At 42.0% G+C, this 26020-nt stretch overlaps 1 protein-coding gene across 4 annotated transcripts in view; it reads left to right on the top strand.

Annotated features, from left to right (window-relative positions):
• The window catches only part of LOC140201452 (ras and Rab interactor 2-like), a 170968-nt gene that overhangs the window by 7105 nt on the left and 137843 nt on the right, over positions 1-26020 (top strand). The gene's annotated exons all lie outside the window — the stretch shown is intronic.

Below are 26020 nucleotides of genomic sequence, written 5' to 3'. Positions count from 1 at the left end.
TATACAAGATGATGAGAAGCTTTGATCATGTGGATAGTTAGGGGCTTTTTCCCAGGGTTGAAATGGCTAACATGAGAGGGCACAGTTTTAAGGTGCTTAGAAGCAGGTACAGAGGAGATGTCAGGGGCAAGTTTTTTTTAATGCAGAGAGTGGTGAGTGTATGGAATGGGCTGCTGGTGATGGTGGTGGAGGCAGATACAATAGGGTCTTTTAAGAGACTCCTGGATAGGTACATGGAGCTTAGGAAAAATAGAGGGCTATGGGTAACCCAAGGCAATTCTAAAGTACATACATTTTCGGTATAGCATTGTGGGCCGAAGGGCCCGTATTGTATTGTAGGTTTTCTATGTTTTTTCCCCCCATGAAACCATGCTGAGTTTGGCCCACTTCATGTGCCACCAAGTACCCCAAAACCACATCCTTAACAATTATCTTCCTAACCTCTGAAGTCAGGCTAACTGCACTATAGTTTCCTTTCTTCTGCCTCCCTCCCTCCCTTAAGAGTGGAGAGACATTTGCAATTTTCCAGTCCTCCAGAAACGTTCCAGAATCCAGTGATTCTTGAAGAATCATTACTAATGCCTCCACAATAACTCCAACTACATTGAAACATATAGTGAATGAATCTTTTGTATCAAATCAAATCAGAGGGTTGTACTGGGCAGCCTGCAAGTGTCACCATGATTCCACTGCCAACATAACATGCCCACAACACTAAGTCTAACCTTATGTCTTTAGAATGTGAGAGGAAATGGGAGCATCTGGAAGAAACCCACGTGGTTTCAGGAAGAGCATATAAACTCTACAGACAGTGGTGGGAAATCGATGCCCAATCTCACTGCTGGTGTTAGCCTCTGTACTACTGTGCTGTGTTGCACACCAAGAATAACTTGATGGTTAGTTAACCAACCAAAACTTTTGGGATGTGAGAGAAAACTGGGACGCCCAGGGAAACCTACGCCTTTACAGTGAGAAGGTGTGAACTTCACACAGAGCACCTGAGGTCATGATTGAACCCAGGTCACTGGAGCATTAAAGCAGCTGCTCTACCAGCTGTGTTGCTGTGCTGCTCTTTAACACAGTCATCAATGGGCAATATGTTGTCTTCATCATGTGCTGTTACAGTGGAACTATTTCGAACACATTCCAGAAGTTGTTGACTCACTGAATTCTTGCCGTATTTGTTTTTGTTCCAATGCTTTAAGCACCCTGGATATTTTTTTATAAATTTTGTTTTAGATGTTTATCTTCTGCATTAGTACATCAGTAGAAAAGAGCAAATTTTAGATTTCCAATCACTCGTTTTCCAAAAAAATTATTACGGAGAAATTTTTGTACTTCATTTAAAAAAAATAACACTAAGTAATAGACCACTTTTCAAATGAAACCTGATTACTTTGTAGGTATACAGCCCAGTGCAGGATTAAACAAAGGAAACAAAAAGGATGTTGATGATCAATGACGTAATGAATTGAATGGACTAAACTGATTCACTGAAATGGAAATGGGTGTAGAAGGACTCAAACTGGGTGAAGGACGGTCAGACTAAAAAGGTGAGGGTGTAGTCGATCTGACAGTTTAACCTTCAAATCAACAATTATTCATAGAAAAGTACAGCACAGGTACAGGACCTTCACCCATCTAATCCACGTCAAACCATTTATACTGCCTAGTCCCATTGAGCTGCACCTAGACCATAGTCTTCCATACCCCTACCATCCATGTACCTATCCAGACTTATCTTAAACATTGAAATCGAGTTCACGTGCACCACTTGTGCTGGCAGCTCATTCCACACTCTCACGACCCTCTGAGTGAAGAAGTTCCCCACTCAACATTTTCAGCTTTCACCCTTAAACCATGACCTCTAGTTGTAGTCTTACCCAACCTCAGTGGAAAAAGCATTAAACCCATCTATACCATGGAAAGAGTGAGCACAGCAACAAGACAAGGTCTTGATGTCATTTGCATCAGCAAGGTCTCTCACAAGCAGCAAATTCATGACGAACAGGCTTTTCAAGGTGTGTTGACCAAGCTCTTTTGATTAAGCAGAAAGAAACAGGCAAGGTTGAGGACCAGAAACAGTGATGAGCCATGGAAACTGAGTGCAGACAAGAGATGCATCAAACTGACATGCCTTCTAAATCAGAAGTCCAGCACCTATCTCTGAACTCACAGAAACCACTAGAACCCAAGTACACCCCTCTACAGTCGGAAGTCGTCAGAAGTTGTCTTCATAGAAGAGTTGATGCCAAAAAACTATTCCTCTGAAGTGGGAACGAAGCCAAGAGACTCGCCTACGCACAAAAACACAAGGATTGGGGTGCAGAACAAAGGCAGCAAGTGCTCTGGACTGAAGAGTCAAAATTTGAAATTTTTGGCTCAAACATGAGGCAGTTTCTGTGTAGAAGAGCTGGAGAGTGCTTCATGGATGAGTGTCTGCAGCCAACAGTGAAGCACAGCAGAGGTTCCCTGCAGGTTTGGGGCTGCTTTTCTGGAATTGGATGTTAGTGATTTGCTCAGAATTAATGGAATCCTCAGTTTTGAGTAGTACAAGCAGGTTCTTGTGTATCTTGTGATACCTTCAAGGCAGGGTCTGATCGGTCCCACCTTCATTCTGCAGCAGGACAATAACCCCATACTTACAGCCAGGGTCTTGAAGAATTATCTTCAGTGAAAAGAAGAATAAAGAGTTCTGCAACAGATGTTATGCCCTCCGCAAAGCCCTGATCTCAATATCGAGATTGTCTGGGGATTACCTGGGAGAGACAGAAGGAAGTGAGACAGCCGAAGTCTGTAGAAGAACAGTTGCAAGTCCTCCAAGGATGTTCTTATAAAACTGCGCGGCAGTGACCATAAGAAAATTGATGCAGTTTTAAAAGCAAAGGGTGGTCACCGCAAATATTGACTTGATTTAGTGTTTTACTGTTTGCTGCTCTTTACAGTAATTTTTGATATTTAGAAACTTCATTCTTTTTTGAAAACATCTTAGCTTTACAGATCTTTTTTACATGTGCCTAAGACCCTTGCACAGCACTGTATGCACCTTTTTACATTCTTTAATTAACTTTCATATAGTCTGAAATTGCAGTCAAGATATTTTGATACCATTGCTTTGCAATCATGTGTATGTTGTTTCCATACCACACCAAGGCCATTTACATAGAAAAGTACTCAAGACTTAGGAAGCAGAATTGCATCAATCACCATTGCCCCAGTAGGAATCCACTGTAACAAAGTATTGTTCAATCAGTTTTGAACATACTCCTCAATCCCAGCATCTTGCACTTTAATACGAGCTTTAGTGAGAGAGATCATTTCAGGTGCTTTATGGAAATTAGAATGCTTATTAATAACAATTGCTATAGAAGTTATTAATACGCATCTTAAATTATTAATTGGCTGACATATTCCAGTTTTAGAACCCCAGCTATTTCATTTTAGATACCGATCATTAGATTTTCCCCAGAGTGTGTCTGCAGCTTAATATATGCAGTAATTATTTCAATCCATCTAGTTGACGCATCAAGTTAACTAGAGCTGAATGGTGCTGCTGCTCCTTTCCAGTCCGCGTCACCCGAGTCCAGTCCTGACCTTCAGTGAAGTTTGCACAGTATCCCTGTGCCCGCCTGGGTTTCCAAAGGGTGCTTTGGCTTCCTCCCACGTCTCCAAGATGTATGAGTGGGTAGGGTAGTGATCTACTGTAAATTTTCCCAAATATAGCTGGGTAGGTAGAGGAAGTATGGAATGTGGGAGAAAACAGAATACAAGGAACAAAGTGGGGAAGTGACAAGGTGAGATTTCTCTGAGAGCAAACATAGACTCAGTGGCCTGCATGGCTTCCTTTGTCTCAAGAAATAACAAAGAAAATAGTTAATTCTTAAATAGCATGTTGGTAGTTGAAACTCAAGTGAAACCAGGGTTAAGAAATAATCATAGAATTATTTAACATCATAGGATTTTACCTTGTTACAGGAAAGATACGGCATGGATAGAGGAATGGCTGATAGGTAGGAGGCAGAAGTGGGGCCTGTTCTGGTTGGCTGCTGGTGACTAGTGGTGTTCCTCAGTGGTCAGTATTGGGACCACTACTTTTCACATTGTTTGTCATTGATTTGGATAATGGAATTGATGGTTTTCTGGCAAAGTTTGCAGATGATACGAAGGTAGATGGAGGAGTAGATAGTACTGAGGAAGCAATATGATTGCAGCAGGACTCAGACAAATTGGAAGAATGGGCTTCAAAGTGTAGATGGAATACAGTGTTGGGAAATGTATGATAATGCATTTTGGTAAAAGGAAGAATAGTGCAGACTATTATCCAAATAGGGAAAAGATTCAAGCATCAGAGGAGCAGAGGGACTTGGAAGTCCTCATGCAAGACTCCCATAAGGTTAATTTACAGGTTGAGTCTGTGGTAAAGAAGGCAAATGCAATTTTGGCATTTATTTCAAGAGGAATAGAATACAAAAGCAAGGAGATGATGCTGAGCCTTTATAAGACACTAGTCAGGCCACACTTGGAGTATTGTCAACAGTTTTGGGCCACATATCTCAGGGTGTGTTGTCATGGGAGAGAATCCAGAGGAGATTCACGAGGATGAGTCTGGGAACAAAGGGGTTAACATGAGTGTTTGGAAGCTATGGGCCTTTACTCACTTGAATTTAGGAGAATGGGGGAGGGGTGGGAATTCTTATTGAAACTTACCAAATGTTGAAATGACCAGATAGGGTGGATGTGGAGAGGATGTTTCCCATGGTGGGGGTATCCAGAACTAGAGGGTACAGCCACAAAACTGAAAGGAGACCTTTAATAACAGAAGTAAGGAGGAGTTTTTATAGCCAAGACTGTAGTGAATCTGTGGAATGGTCTGCCACAGACTGCAATGGAGGCCAAGGCTATGTGTATATTTAAGATGAAAGTTGATAGTATCCTGATCAGTCAGGGCATCAAAGGATATGGTGAGAAGACAGATATATGGGGTTGAGGGGATCCAAGATCAGCCATCGTGACAGAGCAGACTCGATGGGCTGAATGGCCTAATTCTGCTCCCATATCTTATGGTAGAGTAGTCTAAAATAATAGAGCATCAATTTAAGGTGAGAGGGGAAAACACAGAGGGTGGTTGTGTGGAATGAGTAGCTAGAAGTGGTAGAGGTGGGTAAAATTACTATTTTTCAGACATTTTAGATGGATACCTGAATGGTAAGCATTTAACCAGGCCAAATACCAGGATCCTAAACTCCCTTGATCATCACTACACAACCATCAAAAATGCCTACTGAGCCACCTCCAACCACATTTTGGCAATCAGACAGCAGGCCTTCACCCTGCTCGCAAATAGAAGCTGAAGCAGGATCCCGTAAAGAAGATCATACCATACTGGTCTGAGGAAGCCGATGAGCTTCGTTAAGATTGTTTTGAATCGTTAGACTGGTCAATGTTCAAAGACTCGGCAGCCAGCCTGTGTGAGTATGCCGCCATGGTCATGGACTTTACCAGCTGGTGTGTTGAGGACTGTGTCCCAAAGCAGACAGTCTGGATGTTCCAGAAACTAAGAGATCCACTCCCTACAGGGTTCTAGGATAACAGCATTCAAATCTGTTGACCCTGGCCTTTACAATGAATTGAGATAGGACCTCCGTGGAGCTATCAGAGATGCAAAGGGACAGTATTGTTCCAAATTCAATTCCCAGATGAGCAGTAAGTTGTGACCTGGCTCATGTACTATCATGGGCTACAGAACAGTCATACAGCATCACCAACAATAGCGTATCCCTCTCCCTGATGGACTTGATGCATTATGTGCATGTTTTGAACAGAAAGAGATTGGAATGTCACCATCCACCCTGACGGTCTCTAGTGCACCTGAACCCACTGTCACTGCTGTGGATGCAAGAGTGAATCTGCAGAAAGTATCTGGTCCAGATGCTGTACACCACAGCATCCCTTGATCTTATGTGGATCAACTGGCAGGGGTACTTGCTGTTCTCCCCCTGCTTCAATCTGAGGTTCTTGCCTGCTTGAAGAAGACCACTATCATCCCAGTGCCTTAGTGACTACCACCCAATGGCTCTGATATCCACCATTGTGAAGTGTGTTGAGAGCCTGGAGTTAATGTGGGCCAGAACCAGTCTCTCAGACAACCCTGACCAACTACAATTGACCGACTGCTGAAATAGGTCAACTGCAGACCCATTCTCCCTGGCCCTACGCTCATTCTGGAGCATCTAGACAATAGGCACCCATGTCCGTTTTTTTGTTTATTGAATACAGTTTCTTAATTGAGGGAAAATTGAGGAAAACTCAGTCTGTGAAAGGTGGGTGCATCGCAGTAGCATTTGTTCTGTCCTACTCCACGCAAGAGCAAGTAGCTGTTAAGGACAAGACTGACTATATCATAGAGTACTACACCACAATAGTTTGGTCCATGTAGTCTGGGTCAAACTGTCATTCTGCCTAGGTCCATTGACTCACACCTGGACTGCAGCTCTTCATATCCCTCCCATCGTAACCACTTTTGCTGGCAGCTCGTTCCACATTTGCATCACCCTCTGACTGGAAAAGGTTCCCTGTCAGGTTCCCCTTAAATATTTCTGTTTTCATCCTTAACCTAAAACCTCTAATTCTAGTCTCTACCAACCCCAGAGGAAAAAGCCTGTATTTACCCTCTCTAAATCCCTCTATTTTGTATAGCTCTATCAACTCTCACTTCTCTTTCCTCTGCTGCAAGGAAAAAAAAGCCTTAACTTATTCAACATTTCCCTACAACTCAGGTCCTCAAGTTCTAGCAACTTCTTTGCAAAATTTCTCTGTACTCTTTCAATCTTTTTAATTGAAATACTCTGATTTATGCATGCCAATGTGCCGAATGCTCTTGATGACCCGTCCACCTGTGACACCATGTTCAAGAAACTATGGATCTGTATTTCCAGATCCCTTTCTTCTATTGCACTTCTCAGTGCCATCTGCTATTGTCAAGTTGGTCTAGATCCCCCTGCAAGCTTTGATAGACTTCTTTGCCGTTCACTATGCCCCTGATCTTGCTGTCATTTGCAAATTTGTTGATCCACTGTACCATATTACTGTCCAGATTATTGATATAGACGACAAACAATAATGCACCCAGCACTGATCCCTGTGGCACTCCACTACTTACAGGTTTCCAGCCGGAGTTGCAGCCACCTATTACCACTTTATGGCTTCTTCCATCAAGCCAAAGTTGAAGCCAAGCGATTGAACCTTCTTGACCAGCCTCCCATGTGGGACTTTGTTAAAGGCCTTGCTAAAGTCCTTGTAAACAACACCCACAGCCTTTCCTTTGTCAACTTCGCTGAGACTATTTTTGAACTGGGTGTTTATTTGGCTTGGAAGCAGTTGAGGATGCTATGATATATTTTGCAATCTGAGCCAGTGATGTTTACAAAAAGATCTTCTACATTGATGGTATTGCATAATAAAAGCTCCAGTCTATTCTGTCCTTAAAAGCTTTGGACTGAAACCCAATAGATTAGGATCATTTCCTGTCATAATTTGATGGAACTTTTAAGTCACCAGGAGAGTAAACAAGAGACCTTAGCTTCATTTGTGTTTTGTATTTTTAAGATAGGAAAAGCTTTTTGTGCCCGATTCTTTGCTGATTGCAATGAAGTAGTTCACTGTGTTCTCCAATGTCCCTCTTTCCTCTTCCTTTACTCTCAGTCAGCCTCCTTTCTCTCCTTTTGGGGAATAGAATATAAAAACAAGGAGATGATGCTGAAGCTTTATAAGACATTAGTCAGGCCACACTTGGAGTATTGTCAACAGTTTTGGGCCCCATATCTCAGAAAGGATGTGTTGTCATTGAAGAGAGTCCAGAGGAGGTTCACGAGGATGATTCTGGGAATGAAGAGGTTAACATACGAGGAGCAGTGGGCAGCTTTGTGCCTGTAGTTACTGGAACTTAGAAGAATGTATGGTGGGGATCTCATTGAAATCTACCGAATGTTGAAAGGACAAGATAAGATGGATGTGGAGAGGATAGTTTCCTATGGTGGGGGGTATCCAGAACTAGAGGGCACAACCTCAAAATTGAGGGGCAACCCCTTTAGAACAGGAGTAAGGAGGATTCTTTTTTAGCCATAGTAGTTAATCTGTGGAATGCTTTGCCACAGACTGCAGCAGAGGCCAAGTCTGTGCGTACATTTAAGGTGGAAGTTGATCATTTCCTGATCAGGCAGGTCATCAAAGGATATGGCAAAAAGGCAGGTATATGGGGTTGAGTGGGATCTGCGATCAGCCATGATGGAATGGCACAGCAGATTCGATGGGCTGAATGGCCTAATTCTGCTCCTATGTCTTATGGTCTTTTGTTTGGTTCATTCACCTCTTTCACATATGACTATTCCATCCCATCTCTTGTCCGTCATCAAGTTAAGGTAAAAAAAAGGGCTGTTGGTGCCTGGTGGAAATCTAAATATACAAGATTGTTATTTGTAACTGGAGAAAATGCAGATTAATTCTGTCAAATTTGGCCAAATGCATACTGTTTGCCAACACAGAAATTCCTTTATCATTAACAGGATTGAGTGTTTTATCTTTTGGAGCTCTAGACAAGTGATTGTAAGAAAATGGGAGCAGGAATATGTTGTCTTTTCTACCACTCAGTACGATTATGGCTGATCTGACCAGGACTGTTGGTTCACATAATGCTCAATTCCCTAATCCTTCAAAAATTTGCCCAACTTCCCTTCAAGCACTTCGAGTTAGAGATTTCACAAGCCTCTGGGGAAGAGCATTTCAGAGATTTACCACCCTACCACCCTCTAAGATATTTCTACACAGTTTTAAGTGATAGCCACTTTAGGTTGTAACAATGTAACCTTATTAGAGACTGTAGCCAAGGTAATAAAACTCAAAACTGCAGCTAAGCATTAGCACTTAATTAACTGAGTGTAATTGCTATTGGACAATCAAAGAAAAGTATTGAATGTTTTGAATAAATTTGGCATGTCTGAATGATGTACTTGTGCGTTCTAAATCCAGATCACATTTACCTCTGATTATTGAGATCATCGCGTGGACTGCCTTATTTATGAGTGTGAGAATTTTGAAGTCCTACACTGACCAAGTTTTGTGCTCTTTCTTTCTTTGTACTCATGAAGATTTGCAAAAAATGTCTTGCTTACAATTCTGATACTGCTGTTAGAACACTCATGTAAAAGGTGAAGATTGATTACCAAATTGAAGTTTCCCATCAATTTCTTGGAGGAAATTACTTTTTCACCTTTACACTTGAGTTGAAGTAAATGCAACACTGTAAGTGTACTCATGCAACAGTTCCTTTTTTCATCCTGCCCCGATTCCACCAGCCATCCAGTTTATCCTGTCTTATAAAATGTGAGATGGGTGTTGAATGTTCTGAGGCACACACTTACTCATTCCATGGTAGGAGGCAATTAGTCTGAAACTAGAACACTGCCTAAAACTAAAGCTTGGTTTATTGTGTGGGCCAAAAGCAAGTCCTTGTGCTCTTTTTGGACCTCTGAACCCCTGAGGAAAATATTATTGTGTACATCTGCTGAAGTAACAGTCCTTCAACTTGCAACCAAGGTGGTTTTATTTACCTGAATAAGGAGCCAAGAGGCAACTGTCCATGCATTGAAACTGCAGCCCAGCTATTGCTCAGTAGTTAACCCCAATATCTCTAACAGACCACTGCTGTATTGCAGTGGACCTGGTGCCATATCATAACTGGACCTACCATTTGGGACTTGACTTTTCATGGGTCATCAATGCACTTTGATAGGTCAGCTTCACACTAAAGTGCCAAGTGAGGAAGTGAAATAATGTGTAGCAAGGCAGAAGGTGAAGCAGAATAATGAATTTGACCCAATGCCTAGCCTAGTGCACCTCTTACTACTGTTTTTTTTAAAAAAAGTTATCTTGAATTTGTTTTGGATTGTTTCTAATTTTTCTTCATCTTCATTATTGATTACCCTGTTTTTTGTTAAATATAAAGAGGGAAGAGAGAGTGAGGCAGAAGAAATGTGGGTTTTGCAGCATAATTGAGTAGAAAACCAACAATTTGAAGAAGAATCACAAGGTCAAAGACAAGTGTGAATAAATCCAATTTGGAGGGTGGTTGAGAGTACTGGAGATGGTGGATGGGGCAGGAAACCAACTACTTCTCTGACAAAAATAGTCCTTGACTTCTGAGAAAATTCAAAACCCAAATAAAGATTATTTCAGTCCACACACTCCCTGTAGCCGGAGAGATTTTAATCTTCCATAAGAATATTTTAGGACAAGTAATTCAGGTTATTAAAATATTAATAGGTCAATTACTGTTGATAATGTTAAATTATTATTTGAAATACACTTATCCACAAAAGACATAAATTAGTGGTAATTTCTGCAATGTTTCTTTAAAAATGAGCAACCATGAAAGGGATTAAATTTTCATTATTAATTCTAAGTGAATGTGCTAATTGTTTGGCCTTTCCATAGAACAGGAACAGGCCCTTCAGTCTGCAGTGCCTGTCGACCATGATGCCAAATGAAACTAACCATGCACAGCATGGTCATCCTTTGAATTAAAAAATGAGAAAGCAGTATCGTTGCAGAGCAGGAGCCATTTGAAAAGACGGTTTTGTTGGGAGTGAGTTTTAATTGACTCAATAAAAAGAAGGGAAGTGCAAGTGGGAGCAGCAATTGTGTGAAGAGGCCAGTTGTAGAGTGATCAGATTTTGCTCAACAGGCTTCATGCCTCTGCAGCAAGTACACCCCTTTGGACATTTCTGGGAGGGATGAACTATCAGGACACAGCAGCAGCAGCCAAGCCAGTGATACTCTGGCCCAGCTCTGAGACTCAGCAGGGAAGAGTAAAGTCAGGCAGAGCAATAGCAGTGACGTGTGCAAGGTGTGTAACGACCAACTACACAGAGTACAGGACAGGTATGTTCCAGTCAGAAGGAAGGACAAGGATGGCAAGGTAAGAGAACCTTGGATGTTGAGAGACGTGACAAATTTCATCAAGAAAAAGTATGTAAAGCTTAGAAAACTAGAATCAAACAGAGCCCTGGAGGATTATAAAGAAGCCAGAAAAGAACTCAAGGAAATTAGTAAAGCCAGGAAGGGTTATGAAAAGTCATTGGCAAACAGGATTAAAGATAATCCCAAGGCAATTTTATACATACATCAGGAGCAAGAAAACATCTAGGGAGAGGGTGAGACTAAAGGATAAAGAGAGGAGCATTTGCTTGGATGCAAAGTACATGGGTGAGGGCCTTAATGAGTGCTTTGCATCATTATTTACCAAGGAGAAGGACATGAAGGATAGGGAGATTAGTACTAAGAGTACTAATATGCTAGCAGGTATTAAGATAGAGGAGGTGGTGGTTTTGGGTCTCTTAAAGAGCATTAAGATGGGTAAGTCCCCAGGGCCTAATGGGATATACCAGGAGTTATTGAGAGGGAAGTGAGGATTGCTCTGGTTTTGATCAATATCTTTGTGTCCTTTCTAGCCACAGGCAACATCCCAGAGGGCTGGTGAGTAGCTAATGTTCTATTGTTCAGGGAGAGAACCAGGGATAACCCTGGAAACTATGGATCGCTGAGTCCTATATCAGTGCCAGGAAAATTACCAGAGAGAATTCTTACGGATATGATTTATGAGCATTTGGAAAACCATGGCCTAATTAGGGAAAGCCAGCATGACTTTGTGCAGGGCAAGTCGTATCTTGTTAACTTGGAGTTTTTAGACGAGATGACAAGGGTGATTGAAGCAGGTAAAGCTGCAGATTTTAATAAGGCATTTGAAAGGGTCCTCATGGGATGCTTATCCAAAAGATTAAGATGCATGGGATCAATGGTGATGGGCATTTGGATTCAGAACTGTCTTGCCTATTAAAGACACAGTATTGGTGGTCAAAGGGACTTATTCTGGTTGGAGCACTATGATTAGTGGTATTTCACAGGATTCTGTACTGGGACCTCTGCTGTTTTTGATGTACATAAGTGACCTGGATGAAAATGTAGATGGGTAGGTTAGTAAGTTTCCAAATGACACAAAGATTGGTATGTTGTTGATAATGCAGAAGACTGGCAAAGAATACAGCAGAATATAGACCAGTTGCAGATATGGACGGGGAAATGACAGACGGAGTTTAACCTGGCCAAATGTGAAATGTTGCACTTTGGCCAATCGTAAAGAGACAGTAGATGAGCAGGAGGATCTTGGGATCCAAGTTCATAACGCCTTGAACGTGGCTATACAGGTTAATAGGGTGGTTAAGAAGGCGTATGATATGCTTTGCCTTTATTAGTCAAGGCATGAGTTCAAAAGTCAAGAAGTTATGTTGCAACTTTATAAAACTCAAGTTAGGCTGCATCTGGAGTGTTGCATGCAGTTCTGGTCACCCCTGTAGGGGAAGGAAGTCAAGGGTTTGGAGAGGGTGCAGAGAGGTTTACCAGAATGCTGCCTGGATTAGGGTGTATGTGCTGTAATTAGAGGTTGGTTTGTGTTCTCTTTAGAGGCTGAGGGAGAGATCTGATAGAGATTTATAAGTTTATGAGCGACATAGATAGGGTAGATGGGCAGTAACATTTTCCCCAAAGTTGAAATGCCTCATACCAGAGGGCGTGCATTTAATGTGGGGAGGGGGTAATTTTAAAGGGGTCACGAGAGGCAGTAGTTTTACACAGTGAATGGTGGATGCCTGAGGTAGTTAGAGAGGCAGAAAAATTGGGGATATTTAAGGGATGTTCAGATAGGCAGGTGAATGCAAGGAAATTGGAGGGATATGGACATTGTAAGGGATTAGTTTAGTTGGCCATTTGATTTCTAATTTATTTGGTTCAGCACAACATTGTGGGCCGAAGGGCCTATTCCTGTTCTGTGTTTTATGCATATGATCCATGTCCCTCCATTCCCCTCAAGTCTGTCTAAATGCCTCTTGGATACTACTAGTCACCTCTATCCGTGGTGGCTCATTTCACTCACCTACCACTCTGTATCTAAAAATACGTTGTTGCTCAACGCATCTCCTTTAAGCTGCAGCATTTTCAACTGCCCCCTCGCTTTTGAAATTTCTTCTCAGGAAATAGACTAATTACCATTTATTTGCCACTCATAACAAAATAAAATTACATGTCAGATTTGTGGAATGCAGTGCCTGTAAAAGGATTCACCCCCACCTCCCCAGAAGTTATCATGTTTTATTGTTTTACAATATTGAATTATAGTGGATTTAATTTGGCTCTTTTGACACTGCTCAACAGAAAAGACTGTCATGTCAAAGCAAAAATAAATTTACAAATTAGTTATTACAATTTTTAAACAAAATAATTAATCGCATACTCAGTCACTCACTTCAAGTCAGTATTTAATAAGTGCACTTTTGGCAGAAATCACAGCCTTCAGTCTGTGTGGATAGATCTCTATCAGCTTTGCACATCTGGACACTGCAATTTTTCCCCATTCTTTCTTTGTAAAACTGCTCAAGCTCTTGTCAGATTACATGGTGATCATGAATGAACAGTCCTTTTCAAGTCCAGCCACAAATTCTCAATTGGATTGAGGTCTGGACTCTGACTTGGCCATTCCAGGACATTAACTATGTTGTTTTTAAGCCATTCCTTTGTGGCTTTGGCTTTATGTTTGGGGTCATTGTCTTGCTGGAAAACAAACCTTATCCAAGTCACAGTTCTCTTGCAGACTGCATCAGGTTTTCCTGTAGGGTTTCCCTGTAATTTTTCTGTATTTATTTTACCCTGTCCCTTCACAAGCCTTCAGGGCTTGCTGCAGAGAAGCATCCCCACAACTTGATGCAGACACCACCATGCTTCATGGTAGAGATCGTGTGTTTTGGATGATGTGCAGTGTTTGGCTTATGCCAAATATAGCATTTAGTCTGATGGGTAAAGGGATCAATTTTCATTTCATCAGACCATAGAACCTTATTCCAGTTGACTTCAGAGTCTCACACTTCCCTTCTGGCAAACCCTAGCCAAGATTTTGTAAGTTTTTATTCCCCCCAATAGTAGCTTTCTCTTTGCCACTCTCCCATCTCAGTTACTGAAACTTGTGACTCCTTTAGAGTTGTCATAGATCTCTTGGTGGCCTCCCTCACTAGTCCACTTGCACAGTTACTCAGGTTTTGAGGATGGCCTGCTCCAGGCAGATTTACAGCTGTGCCATATTCTTTCCATTTCTTGATTGACTTAACTGTAGTCCAAGGGATATTCAGTGACTTGGAAATGTTTTTATATCCATCTCCCGACTTGTGCTTTTTATTCCTTGGAGTGTTCTTTTGTCTTCATTGTGGGTAGATTTTGCTAGGATACTGACTCACCAGTAGTTAGACCTTCCAGATACTCATGTATTTTTACTACACTCAATTGAAACTCCTTGACTGCACACAGGTAATCTCCATTTAACTAATTGTGACTTCTAAAACCAATTGGTTGCACCAGCGATGATTTGTTGTGTCATATTAAAGGTGGTGAATACTTATGCAAACAATTATTTTGTTTTATATTTGCAATTAATTTAGATTACTTTGTAGAGATCTGTTTTCACTTCGACACAAAAGAGTCTCTTTCTGTTAATCAGTGTCAAAAAAGCCAAATTAAATCCACTGTGATCCAATGTTGTAAAACAATAAAACATGAAAAATTCTTGGGGAGGGGTGTGGATACTTTTTATAGGCACTATAGCTGTCCTGACCAGAATTATTTTGGACTGTGATTTTTAACCTTTCTTCAAGAAAGAAAACAGGAATAATCCTGGGAATTGTAGATAAATGAACTTTTGAAGAGGATTCTTAGATTCAGGACGTATGATCATTTCGAGAAGCATAGTCAGTTCAGAGATAGTCTGCAAGGCTTTGTGAGAGGCAGGCCATGTCTCACCAGCCTGATTGAATTTTCTGAGGAAGTGACAAAACAAATTCATGAAGGTAAAGCTGATGGGTGCAGTGCATGTGGATTTCAGTGAAGCATTCAACGAGTCGGAATCTGGTTCATTCCTTGAGGCAACATTACAGCTTTAAGGCTGATTTATACTTGTGCGTGCAGGCTATGCTATAGCCTACGCTGTAGGCCTGATTTATACTTTTGTGTAGCTGTACACCGTAGTGAGCGTGCGTAGTTGTGTCTGCGTTGCTCTGCAATTCACCGCCAAAACGCTAGTTGGCGGTGGGGTTTCTATGCCACTGTGTTGAGTGAGAGACATGGACGAGGAAATGCATTTCAGATATCTTTGGATGTCGGCAGGTAGATTTGATGACTTGGTTCATCGTCTCCAACCATTTCGCATCAGTGTACAGACACGGCAGAGAACAGCAACTGAAAATGCGTAGGAGGAAATGCGATGCTACCAAGTGGACCAATCACTGTTGTTGCCACGACGCATGAGTTACATTTTTGGGGAGGTGCGCATCACCCTACGGAGTAGGGTACGGTGTAGGGTACGTGGTACCTACGGTGTACATTTGACACAGAAGTATAAATTGGGTTTTACTCTGGTTAGTCCACACGGAGTATTGTGTTCAGTTCTGGTTGCCTAATTATAGGAAGGATGTGGAAACTTTGAGAGGGTGCAGAGAAGATTTACCAGAATGCTGCCTGAATTAGAGAGCATGTTTTATGAGGAAAGGTTGACTGAGCCAAGCCTTTGGAGAGAAGGAAGATGAGAGGTGAATAAATTGATTCTTCTCTGAGGATGGTCACCTTGTTGTAGTGGAGAAGCTTTTGAGTTCCTGAGATCCTGTAAGCAATGCCATTGTCAGGGATGATAAATCCTATTCTGATATGGGCCTGTATTGTGGTCTGAGAATGGGAAGAGGGGAGGCAGAGGGAGGGAGTGGGTGGGAAGCACCTGAGAGATTCTGTAATGATCAATAAAGTAATTGTTTGGAATCAAAAGATCTTACCTGGCGTTCCTGCCCTTGGCACTCATCCACTGCCTCCTGTCCCACATCGTACTCAATTCAAATGATAGCAACGAGATAAGTTATGAGGTATAGATAGTGAGAAGCCAGCACTATTTTTTCTCCAGTGCAGTAATGGCTAATATGAGAGGGCATAATTTTAAGGTAATTGTAATAAAGTATTGAGTGGGGAGGATGTCAGAGATAGATTTTATTACATAGAGATTGATAGGTGCATGGAATGCAATGTGGTGGTAGAGGCAGACACATTAGGGCCATTTAAGAGACTCTTTAAAAAGGCACATGAATGAAAGAAAAATGGAGGGCTATGTGGGAGAGAAGGGTTAAATTGATCTTGGAGTAGATAAAAAGGTTAGGACAATGCCATAGGCCGAACTGCGCTGTCGTATCCTGACACAACCCTGCAGATATAAATTCCCCTTCTTCATACCAGTAATACTGCTGCAGTCATGCCAGATCTACTGAAGCACAACTCAAAACATTTGTGGAATTTTAAGCACAGCTCAGCCCAAAACCAGTTACACATGCATTTTGACAACCACTTAAGCTGTTTTAAGATTAATCTATTGTGGAAGTTTTAAAAGACATTAGGAATGGTGGTTTACTGGAGAAAAGAATAAAGGCACTCGAGCAATGTCACTAAATAACAAATTGAGTTACAGTGGATTCTGGTTCATTGGGACCAGTATATTTTGGCCCAATTAAGCGGCTGCTCCAATTAGCCAAAGTTTCATGGAAATAGTTAAAAAGATATATAAAAAGAGACAAACTACCATTTAACTGAGTAACAAATTATGCCTTCAAATGAAATACAGAACAAATTAGAACGCTGTCAATGTTTCTAACTGTATGTAGCCCCCCCCCGGCCACCCTCAGGGTCGCTCGGCTCGCTGTCGTCTAGGGAAACAGCCTTGGCCCTGCCAAACTGGATAATTCGTTTGTGTGGATGCTGTGTGAGGTACCCCACCCCGCCCAAATAACAGACAATACACCAGATGCAATTAAATGATTTACAGTTTATAGATATTACTGGAACTATATAATTAAAAGAGAATAAAATATAAAAGGAAAATAAAAGGCGCCACACTTATCAAAGTTCAATTTCTTCGTGCACAAAAACTGTTGGAGCTCAAGGACCTTCCTCTTCACCCTGCGACCCCCTCGGACCACCTCGACCGGCCGCCTGAGACCAACAATGGTGGTCGACCAGACGCTCCACACGAGTCCGTCTCCGTCTCCTCGCCGAACGTCCCGCTCGGGGTCCGACCCCGTTAGCGGACTCACAGCAACTCGTCCATCCTCTGTCTCGCTCTCCCGCCTTCTGCCACAAAACTCCGCGCATACAGTATGTTCAAATACACCAAAACCATAACAACTATCCCAATTGGTTAATAGCACCCTCTTATCAGACTCTAAAGCAAAAACAAACTGTTAGCGCAAACTTTCTCAGTGTTTAACACAACAAAGCCGCATTCCCCAGATTAACATAACAAAGACGCCATTTTAATTAGCCTCCGCAGTAACATAAAAATCGAAACTCCCTTACATGTACTAGTTCCTTATAGTTACTGGAGGAATCAGCAAGGGAGATGAGGCTGAGTACAGGGCTACGGTAGGAAACTTTGTCACATGGTGTGAGCAGAATTATCTGCAGCTTAATGTGAAAAAGACTAAGGAGCTGGTGGTAGACCTGAGGAGAGCTAAGGTACCGGTCACCCCTGTTTCCATCCAGGGGGTCAGTGTGGACATGGTGGAGGATTACAAATACCGGGGTATACGAATTGACAATAAACTGGACTGGTCAAAGAACACTGAGGCTGTCTACAAGAAGGGTCAGAGCCGTCTCTATTTCCTGAGGAGACAGAGGTCCTTTAACATCTGCCGGACGATGCTGAGGATGTTCTACGAGTCTGTGGTGGCCAGTGCTATCATGCTTGCTGTTGTGTGCTGGGGCAGCAGGCTGAGGGTAGCAGACACCAACAGAATCAACAAACTCATAAGGCCAGTGGTGTTGTGGGGATGGAACTGGACTCTCTGACGGTGGTGTCTGAAAAGAGGATGCTGTCTAAGTTGCATGCCATCTTGGTCAATGTCTCCCATCCACTACATAATGTACTGGGTGCGCACAGGAGTACGTTCAACCAGAGACTCATTCCACCGAGATGCAACACAGAGCGTCATAGGAAGTCATTCCTGCCTGTGGCCATCAAACTTTACAACTCCTCCCTTGGAGGGTCAGACACCCTGAGCCAATAGGCTGGTCCTGGACTTATTTCCTGGCATAATTTACATATTACTATTTAATTATTTATGGTTTTATTACTATTTATTATTTATGGTGCAACTGTAACGAAAACCAGTTTCCCCCGGGATCAATAAAGTATGACTATGAATTCATTCAGTGTACACTGCCATATTCTTTTGATTGACTGTCATTGAACGAATCACCAAGAGCAGATAATGGACCGCCTTCATACAGTGCTTTTGATGATTGCATCCTACAAATCTTCATTTTCATTGTAACATTCAGGATGATTGTCGATACCTTCACACTCTCATTGTTCCTAAACTGCTCAATCGTTTCACTTTCATTCCCAGCCAAATCTGGTACCTCCAAAGCCTGAATGCTGAAACAGCAGTGAACAAAAGAGTTCTGAATTGTCTTACTGCTTATTTCTATGCCAACTATCAGTGACAAAAATCACTTCTTTTTGAACACAAACACACATAGCTGATACTATTTAAAAACAATTCACTCTAAGCACAACGTAGTGTCTAATGGCCACACAAGCATACGTGACTGATGGTAGTTAGACCCCGTTCAGCAATAGTCTTCTGTTCCAGCTAAGCAGCATAGTGTCTGAAATAAACAAAGGGAATCCAGGCTATTTTCTATTTTAAGAGTTGTCCCAAATAAGCGGCTGCCCCGATTAACCATTGACCAAATTAACCGGAATAAACTGTGTTGCTTGCCTTAAAATGGATTAATAATAAAAGACATTATCCTTTATCTCCTGAATCATGAAAAGGATAGTGTCCATCAGCAAGGCAATTATCAGCACCTTATTCCTCACCTGCAAAAGTCCCTCAGTGTGCATCACAAAGAGCAGCTGAGAGATTTAAGAGTTTTTTCTTCCTAGGAGTCAATGATAGAGCTGACTGATTTTACATAAAAACCTAAGAAATATGAGCTGGAGTAGCTTGTTGAGCCTGCTCTGCCATTCAATAAGATCATGGCTGATCTGACCATGGACTCACCTCTACCTACCCTGCCTTTTCCCCATAACCCTTAATTCCACTATGATGCAAAAATCTATCCAGCCTTGTCTTAAATATATTTACTGAGATAGCCTGTCAAAATATCTTTTAAACATAGTAATTGCTGTATATAGTAAATGTAGCAATTACTACAGTTTAAAATGTATAGTGATAAGTTCTTCATTTGTTAGCTCACACCGTATGCTGGTCACCTCTGTCCGGAGAAACTGACCCTTTTGAATCTTTCCCATTTCAGCTTAAGCCTGTGCCCTCTAGTTTTTAGACTTTCATACCATGGGAAAATTACTGACCATTCACCTGATCAAGGGTTCATTTATAATCAAAGCATGTATCCAACTCTGAAATTTGTCTTCTTCAAATAGCCACGAAACAATGAAAGTACATGATAGTCATTCAGAGAGAAACATCAACCCCCCCGCACAAAAAAGGATAGCACCCTGATCATCAACCCCCAAAACCTACCTTCCTCTCACAAAATGGAGCAAGAAATTGACCCCCAAAAATTAACCCCTCCCATGCACAAATAACTAACAGAACATCGATCCCCTCCAAATAACACCCTCCCCGCGCACAACAAAACGGAAAAGGAATGGACGATTATTTTTTTAAAAAACTCATAATATAGAAGTCCACAGACCATAAACGCAGAACCACGATGCTATCCTCCGATATCACTGATATTCATCAAAAGAGAGGAACATCGCGAGGCAGAGAGGCCTACCTGCCTGCCACAGTGATGGGCCACTCACTCCTTGGCAGCAATCAAAAGGACGGCAATTGTCACTGAATTCTCAGTCACCATCTGCATTTGCCTGGCTGTCTCAATCTTCCTTGACACTTTAATCAGTGATAAATGGGCACTTTAACTGGCGAGATAGAAGCGAACATTGGCTCATTCTCCATCTCGAAGTTTCTTCGCATTGACACCATCCGGGTACGCGCTCAATTCCCGGCACCTTCTCAGAGACAGCAAAGTGCTGGGCCTCTCAAATGATCTAACTGTAAATCACAGGCTCTGACTATCCCAGGAACACATTTGAGGTGAAAAACCTATGTAAGAGAAGTAAAAAAAGACATTTTCGTGAGCGTTCTGGAGGATTTCGACCGAGGGAGCATTGTACGCTGGCGCCATCTTGAGTATAAGTATCTCTGCACCTCTCGATTTTATGACCCTTGATGACATTACCAATCAGCCTCTTACCTCCAGGTTAAACCTTCCCAGCCTATTCTGTCTCTCCTTATAACTCTAACACTCCTGTCCTGGCAGCATCCTTTTGAATCTTTTCTGCATCCTCTCTCGTTTAATTATTTCCTTGCTGTGTCCTAGGGTGAGCAGAACTGCACACAATATTGTAAAATAAGGTGCAGTTTAATGAACATTTAGCTATGTCTATGGTTATTGGTAAGCTGCAAAGAGATTCATTGAAAGTTTCAGGCTGTCGTCCTTTCATCAAAATTAGGATGTCAACGATGGTGATGCTATTGAAAATAAATAGGAATCTGGTTAGATACTTTACTGAGGCCTAGGTGATGACTCTCCTGCAACTAGGATTGAATAATACATGCTCGTCTTTCCAAGGATGTTTGCATTCCATGAATGAATGAATAGTTCTTTAAAAACTTGACGTCATGAAGACAGCAGCTGCTTGTTGGGGTATGTATTTCTCATTTCTTCATTCTGAACAAAATCTATTGTCCTCCTCTCCCATCAGTTATGAAGTTGGGAGGAAAAGGTTGCCACTTCATTTCTCATTTCCCACGGGATCTACATATTTGTCTTTCTGGTTGCCCGTTACAGCTGTGCAAACACCATGAATTGCTTGGTTCATTCAGCTGCATTTTGTGAGCATGAAACTTGGTTCATTTGTTTCACTTGATCAAAGCAGAAGTATTTTCTGAAGCTGAATTAACCAAAGCTGTCTTGGATTGGGAAATTTTGGTTGCCAGTAGAGCAGCAGCAGGGACTATTTTGTACATTGAATCTGCGCTCTTTTAGGACCTGTGTCATTTTTGATGGAAGTTGTGAGTGAATGATGCAGTACATATGGGAATGATGTATATTTTCTATACCTAGACAGAATTAGAAGTGGAAGCGTTGCATTTCATTCCATCACTATGATGGGGCAGATTTGCTGCAGAGTGACCATAAGATATAGGGGCTGGCCCATTGGGTCTGCTCTGCCATTTCATTACAACTGATCCATTTTTCCTCTCAGCCCCAATCTCCTACTTTTTCCCAGTATCCCTTCATGCCCTGACCAATCAAGAATCTATCAATTTTTGCCTTAACTATACATAAAGACGTGGCCTCCACAGCTGCCTGTGGCAATGAATTCCACAGATTCACCGCTCTCTGGCCAAAGAAATTCCTCCTCCTTTCCATTCTGAAAGGACACCCCGCTATTCAGAGTGGTGGGTGACTGACTGACTGATCAAGTTGCGAAATGGTCGGACCTCTTGGGAATGAAGGATGTAAAGACTTGCAACAGCATGACCTGAGAACAGCTGGATGAATCAAATCTCTGTCTTGGATTAGGACTGACTGGCCTTTTAATGCTAAGCAGTCCATTGCTCAATGGGAAATGCCTAGTCTTCCAGTTGAGCTCTTAATTATTTACAAAGCACTCGTTCATAGTGCATTTTCACAACAGTGGTGTCACCTGTACATTGAATGCTGATATCCAATGTCATCCATACACACGTGTCCCATACATTGTAGAGGTTGATGGTGTAATCTATATTTTCAGATTGACAGATTTGCAGTGGGGGAAAGATAATGGTGGGAAATCTCCCAACTACTACTGTAACCCCTGCAAGTTTTACTCTCAGAGAGATACCCAACGAGCATTGTATTGTTTGAGTCTTGGCAGAATCCTGTGTTGTTTTCTCCTATTTATAGTTTATCTTTGTTTCTGTCCTGACTTGGAGGTGTTCATTGGCTGACATTGATAAAGGAGCTGAAGGTGGTTAGCCCTGTGATACTGCCTTGAAGAACAGAAGCTATGTTGCCACATGTGATGTGTCAGTGGAGTGCCCCTGAATCCTGTTGATTTCTGTTGGCTTCAGTTGAACTAGAACGCTTGATGCTAGACTCTGGCAAGTGCTTCCTTGCTGTCACCTTGCATCTGAAATTTATTGATCCCAGAGGAAATTACAGTGTCACAGTAGCATTACAGTGTACAGATATACAAATAGTAGAAGAGAAGTAAGAAAGTAAAAATAAGTTACCTCAAATAGTCTAACAGGTTGGGTGGGGGGGGGATCATCACTTCCCTGGCTGTAGGTTGATTCCTGGCCGAGGGTAAGAATGACCTTGTAGAGCAATCTTTGGAGCAGCACAGCTGTCTTAGTCTGTTACTGAAAGTACTCCTCTGTTCAGCCAAGGTGGCATGCAGCAGGTGAGAAAAATTGTCCAGAATTGCCAAGATTCTCCTTGGGGTCTTTTGTTCTACCACCGCCTCCAGTGTGTCCAATTTGACTCCTATAACCGAATCAGCCTTTCTAATCAGTTTATTGAGCTCGTTGGCATCACCCCTGTTGGTGCCATTGCCCCAGGACGCCACCACATAGAAGATTGAACTGGTGACAACAGACTGGTAGAACATGTGAAGGAGAGGGCTGCATACTCCAAAGGACTTCAGTCTCTTCAGGAAGTAGAGGTGACTCTAACCCTTGTACACAGCCTCTGTGTTGGTGCTTCACTCAATTCTGTTATCCAGGTGCACCCCCAGGTAGTTGTAGGTCCTCGCCACATCCATGTCCTTACCATCAAAAGTATCAGGGAGCAGTGCAGGCTAAGTCTTCCTAAAGTCCATCACCATCTCTTTTGTCTTACTGATGTTGAGCTGCAGATGATTCAGCTTGCACCATTCGACAAAGTCCTCCACTAGAGCCCTTTATTCATCCTCCTGTCCTTCCTTTCTACCCCTAACTATTGCTGAATCAACAGAGAATTTCTGCAGATGACATGACTCAGTATTGTACCTAAAGTTGGTTGGTCAATGTTTGGACCAAGGCAGTAATGAGATTTGGGAGCCCCATTCTGAGCCAGTCGAGCAGGGTACTGGTGAGTAAAAATTACTTGATTACATCACACTGATGATTGAGAGTAAGCAGGCTTGTAATTACTTGGCTGGAGACTCAACTGGGTTGTGAATACGATTCTTCAGAGCTCTAGCTGGATGTTGTCTGTCCCTGTCCATTAATGTCTCCAGTGCTCCAAACTTCTTGATACCTTCAGGTGAATTATATTGCTGATGACTGGCCACTGTAATGCTGGAATCATCTACTTGGTGCTAAAAGAGGCAGAGTAGTGAAATAGCCCATTTGGCCCATCAGGTCTATACCAGCCATCAACTGTTCTTTTTAAGGCAAGGTTTCCCATCCTTTTTTATACCATTGACCCCTACCATTAACTGAGTCATGGACCTCAGGTTGGGAACCCCTGTTTTATAGTAAATTCCGCCCCTCTCCCCCCCTCCACAACTTCAATTCTCCCTCCTAGATTTTCCAATTTACTTACACAACAGGAAACTTTACAGTGGCCAATTAACCTACCGACCCACTTGTCTTTAGGACATAGGGAGGACACAAGAGTGGCCAGAGAAAACCAGTGAGGTTACAGGGAAGAAGTGCAAACTCCACACCAACAACACCTGAAGGCAGATTGAACATGGGTCTCCTGAGTCATGAGCCACTGGTTCTTTTAGTTTTGTCACTCTGCTGCCTGAATATTGGAGAGAGGAACGAGTAATACACCAGATCATGAGATCATAGGTTGTGGTGTTGTACATTTCTGCTGTTGCTGATGGTCACTTCATTCTTTCCTAGCTTGAACTATCTTGCGTATTCTAAATATATCCCATTTATATTAGTGGTAGTGCCACTCATGGAGAATGGACTTGGCCTGGTGATGAAACTTGCCTCGATAAACACTGTGAGGTGGTCACTACTACCAGTGTCAATATGGATAATGGTATTGCAGGACAAGGTTAGCTAAGGTTATATCTCATTAATTCATATCCCAGTTTGGTGGCAGTGCCTCTCAGAACTTGGCCAGTGGTGGTGCTGTGAGCCATTCTTGGTGATGAACACTGAGGCTGTCATCTATAGTAGAGTTTGTTTTCCCTTCGTACTCTCATTGTTTCTTCCTAGCGTTGCTTGTCGGTTGAGCAGGGGACGGCAGAGCTGGTCTTAAGCGCATTTCATTGCCCATGGGTGATCTAATTCCCTGTGACAGGAATTTGGATAAGGCATAGTGTCAGCAATGATATTATTGAAAGGCAGCATAGGCTTGAGCTGCCTATCCCTGCTTCTGTCCTTGTGCTTTTGTTCTTGTCTAAGCTGAAATACAGCAGTTGAAGACACAAGAGGCTCCAGATGCTCGAATCGAGAGCAAAAAAACAGTAAACTTTTGGAGGAACATCAGCAGGTCAAGCGGGATCTATGAAGGCAATTTGATGGTTGATATTTTGGGTGAAGCCTCTGCAGCAAGACTGAGTATAGACAAAAGATAACTAACTAACTGCTTATCTTCTATGTACACTCAGTCCTGATGAAAGGTCTTGATCTGATATATCAAACATTACTTTTTTTTTTGCTTTAGTGGAGTTGCATTGATTGCAGATAATGTAATTTACAAGACCAGACTATTACTGAGGTGGAAAGGAAATCTGGTGATGGTTATAATTAGCTGGATAGTGGACCTGGAAGCATCTTAGAGCTAGACTTAAACAAACATTAAATGACTGCAGTTTCCACCAGTTAAACCTAAATCTGTCTGCAGCTCTCACCACAATGTCTACGCCTTTAAGTCTTCACTTTTGCAATGTTTTTCTGACTAACTTCTCATCTGCCACAAACTTAAGCTCATTTATATCATGTTTTCAGTTCTTCCTGTTTTGTGTAAATTGCTGTGATCTCTGGTTATCTCTGCCTTCATCGCCCTGATATTCCTGCCTCTTGTTACTTCTAGAAATTGTCATGTCTGAATACTTCATACTCCCAAGATTATCCTGAAAACTAGTGAGAGCAGGAGTGGACCTTTCAGCATTAGTGCTTGTCCCACCACTTACAGTTGATCCTTTACCTCTGGACTGCTTTCCTGCACAAGCAAAATATCCCCCCTCCTTCTCTTAATTTATATAAATCTATCCATCTGTCATGAACAGTACTTGCTGTACAAAAACACATTGAATAGTTCACCCTTGTCTACTTTGTCTTCTTGCATATAACTCATGCCTTTAGCCATCTAACTTGTGGAAAACCAGCCATAAATTTTACTAAGTCTCCATGTTTGTCTATGAAGGCATGTTGTGACTAACCCTCTTAATATCTCCTTCTTCTGTGCAACGCTACTTAAATTGTTATGCCTTAGGACATTTATTTATACTAAAAGTTGGAATATGTCCATTGTTATATTCTGGCACTGTGTTGGTCTGCAAATGCTTAATGGTATTTGTAATTCAGCTGAAATCTTCATACTTAAGTGCAATGTGAACTGAAAGGATTGCTGTTCCCAGAAATAAATATACATAAGTAAACAAGCTGTGGCGTGGATATTTGTTGCGAAGGCATCCCAGTCTTCTTTTATTTGCATGCCTAATCTTTAGCTGTTCAACAACATTTTGCTTGCATGGCTGAGAAAACATAGTTCTATAATTCTGGCACTACTGGAAGTTGCCTTTCCTGGGGAGAGTGATGATGAGTGATTTTGTCCAGGGTGTTGGCTATTCCTTGGTCTGCCAAATTTTGTTGCAAGTGTTGGTGAGGATGTCTATCACTATCTCTTCTCGATCAGCTCAGCCAGG

The sequence above is a fragment of the Mobula birostris genome, chromosome 8 (genome assembly GCF_030028105.1).
Source record: "Mobula birostris isolate sMobBir1 chromosome 8, sMobBir1.hap1, whole genome shotgun sequence".
Lineage (NCBI taxonomy): Eukaryota > Metazoa > Chordata > Chondrichthyes > Myliobatiformes > Myliobatidae > Mobula > Mobula birostris.
The sequence above is the reverse complement of the archived record's forward strand: the minus strand, read 5'-3'. Positions and strand labels throughout refer to the sequence as shown.